General features: G+C 40.4%; 1 pseudogene; it reads right to left on the bottom strand.

Moving 5' to 3' along the window:
* Nucleotides 1-352: 352 nt before the first annotated feature.
* Nucleotides 353-1,253, bottom strand: LOC140935023 (uncharacterized; annotated as a pseudogene).
* Nucleotides 1,254-3,514: the final 2,261 nt, after the last annotated feature.

The following is a 3,514-nucleotide window of genomic DNA, read 5'->3' as shown; positions in this document are numbered from 1 at the left end:
AATATTGGATATGGCCTGGGAGTAACGCCTTAACCCACTTTAATGATAGTCAAATCATGAACATAGCTACAGCAAAGGTAATTATTGTAAAGCTACATGTTAGTGTACCTGGGTGGCCAGAAAAAACCTGCCCCAAAAAACTCCGTAGGGAAAAAAGGTTTGGAAATCTGGGACGGGCCAGGCACATCTTACGTCCCCCGCCAGGACTCTATATAGTAAATAAACTACTCAAAATTACAAAGTCAGCAAAAGCGAAAGTCTAATTCCGATTAAACAATTGCCAACATATACTAGAAAAAATATGATATAATGATAAAATATAAAATAATATTTATACGAGTATCATAGACAACTAAATTGAAAGTTCCTTAGATACGGTTAAACGTTTGCTAAGACCATGCTTAATATATCTATGCTTAGTGGACTCGCACCTCCAACCAGCATCCATATCTAACAAGTCACCAGCTATTTTCCAACAAGCCGGATTAGAAGCTGCACCAGACTTCATACAATGTGTGCCATACTTAGAAATGTCACTAACAAATGGCTTAATATGCTTCTTAAATTCCTCCCTTAAAGTGGAAACGGAAACACCCAAACTAGAATGAAAATACTCCTTAGACTTAGCTTTGACAATTCTGCAAACTACTGGGAATGCAGAGGAACACTGTGGAAAAAAGCTTAATCAACCACTCAGTCACAGCTACAGGACAAGTAACCTTGCTGGTTCTAGTGAGACCTTCCCCATACTGGTCGTTTTTGTGCTGAGGCACATAAACTGACATATGATCACTATTTATTGAGATATCATGAAGTGCTATATTCCTAATCTCGTCAATGTGAAAAAAGCCTGTAAAACCAACTAAAGGAATAAGTAAAACATGAAGATCGGAAAGTGAAGCGCTTGAGGCAAAATGCGTAGCAATCGCCTGTACGGTGCTAACCGACAGCGGCTCCTGAGGCTGAACAGGTCAGGCAAGCCTTCTTTTGGCGCCTTCTAAAGCAAACTTTACTAAGGGATGGCTAACAGGACAAGCCTCAATACCGGCCATTGCGTGGCCCCACTTAATAGCATAAACGGCAGACTCTATAGAAGATACACCAATGTTATTCTCGGAAGAACGCTTAGCTAGCTCAGAGATAAACAATGTGATATGCAAAGGTTTTGCTGGAATAACGGGAACACCAATCTTCGATAGAGCCCACTCACGCCACCGCAACCAGCCAGACTTGTACTTCAGCATCATGGACGGAGCCTTGGCATCTAATTGCAGATCAATAAGCCCTGGAACCATGTCACTCAAAGAAGAACCTGACAATGAGGCTGCTTCAAGCCAAACCCCGGAACTCAGAACATCTGAGAGAAAAGAAAATATCGTGAAAATCCAACAATTACTTCGCTAATGACCAATTTCAGCAAAAAAAAGCCGATGTAGGCACAAAACACGTGCGACAAGACCACATTGACTCAAAGCACACCAAATAAGGCTCAAACTATGCCAATTCAGGCTCAAAATATGCTAAATCAGGCTCAAAACACTATCCGTGACGGGACCAAAAACTCACCCAAAATCCACACGCAAAGCCAACATTCTGAAGTTTGGGCAATTGTGAAAAAGGGACGGGTGAGACTTATAGATCTGCCTCTGACCTGGGCCCTCCAAAATAAGATCCTTTATGGCTGGAAGCACAAAAACCTCCCTGACGAATGACGTAAATAGAAAAACAAGAAATGAAAATAGCCAACGAATACTGGAGAATATTGGATATGGCCTGGGAGTAACGCCATAAATCCGAAGGTGAAAAGAAAGCAAGTCTAACGTGAACTATTTATCTTTAAACAAGGCCCCAAACGCTGCGAAGAGCTAGAAACCCTTCGATTAGGCTGACCACTCGCTGAATAGGAAGGTCCTGAACGTGAAGAAAAAGTGGCAGAAGTAGAAGACGCCAATTCCTTTCGATCCACAGGATGGAAACGACGACGCCTTTCCTTGGTTTTTCTCTCAGCCCTTCTCTCCGCCCTGTACATCCTCTTTTCGTCATGAAAAAAAATACAGGAAAATCTCTGAAAATTTCATGTGAAAGATGTAATTTTGTGATATTTGGCGTTCATTTTCTCAGGCTCCCTCAGGCCTTCTTTGGTGTTATTACAGGTGATTTATTACATCTTTAGGTCTTGGAAAATGTAAAAAGGAATGCCCTGTTTCAAATTATTCTGGTACAAGTTTTTTGTCCATTGAAAATTAACATTACTCAATTTCATAGTGGATTCCGTCTTAATTTGTTTTGCATTTTCTTGTGGTAAGCATTAAATAATTTTAAAATGATTAATGCACAGTTTTCTGTTATAATAAAGGCTGAGTAAATTAAATAATTTATTGGGTTAATCAGCTATATTCTATTTCTTATAATATTATGTTTGATAAGATAAATACCGACTCAATTATTCTTATATATAAACATAAATTAATAAATAGAAGCCTAAGTTTGCCTTTCAATTTCCTCCTCAAGGGCAAGTGGTTGTTTTGGTACAGTCACTGGAGGGACAAAGCAGTTATGATGTACTAGCTGTTGGGAAATTATCAGGAGTAGCCACTTCAGATTTGGTGCCCGTTTTGGTTGCTTTTGTTCACCTAAAAGCAGCTCATCTTCTCTCTGTTGGTTAGGTGGTCTTATGGCCAAAGACCTTGGTTGCAGTGTATGGAGAACAAGCTCAAAGACAACCAGTCCCAGCAGAAATCATATCCCCCGTCTCCAGCATTCCTACTAGTTCCACAGAAGATCGTAGAATGAACTATGGACTGCAAGTCTTGCAATTGGGAGTGTTCTTGATGCAGCTGAATGACACTGAGGCTGAGGGCGATGGAGAGAGGAGGTTAAGGAACTGGGAAATGCTAATGCTCTATTTCAGGTGCCAAACATGAGGTATGAAGTATGCTTTTGAGTCCATGCATTTTATAACATTTGTTTGACTCTGAAGATGACTACTGCACAGGTTGTCGAAACGTCAGTCACTGTCAACAACAACAGTCCTATTCCGGACTACGTTCACCCGGACGATCAAACTCAACCTACCTTTGAAATGACTCCCGGGTTCAAACCTTTCACCATTTGTTAAGGGCTTATACAGTGAAAGAATGGCTCACCGTATTCTTCATGGCCAGTTTGTAAATGCGAAGGTGGAAAAGGAAACAACTATGCCAATGATTTACAAATGGAGCACAAAGTAATTACTGATAAAGGTATTTTAAAAGGAATGTGTAGGAACAAAACACTCAAAGCTGTACAGAGGTCAACATCACCAAGTGTTCTTTTGAATGAAATAGTAAGGCAGTATGACAGTAACATTTCCCCGGAGTCAACAGCCCATACTCATACATGCACCTGCGATGATGTCAGAGAGATGATCAACATTATAAGTGGGAAAAATCCATTTGATTTCAACCAGGAAGAAACATTAACAGCTTTCCTTTCATTTCAACAAGCCCGTTAGATCAGCTGGATGTATTTGCTC

The sequence above is a fragment of the Porites lutea genome, chromosome 4 (genome assembly GCF_958299795.1).
Source record: "Porites lutea chromosome 4, jaPorLute2.1, whole genome shotgun sequence".
In the NCBI taxonomy this organism is placed as follows: Eukaryota; Metazoa; Cnidaria; class Anthozoa; order Scleractinia; family Poritidae; genus Porites; species Porites lutea.
This window is presented reverse-complemented; position numbering and strand designations above follow the sequence as displayed.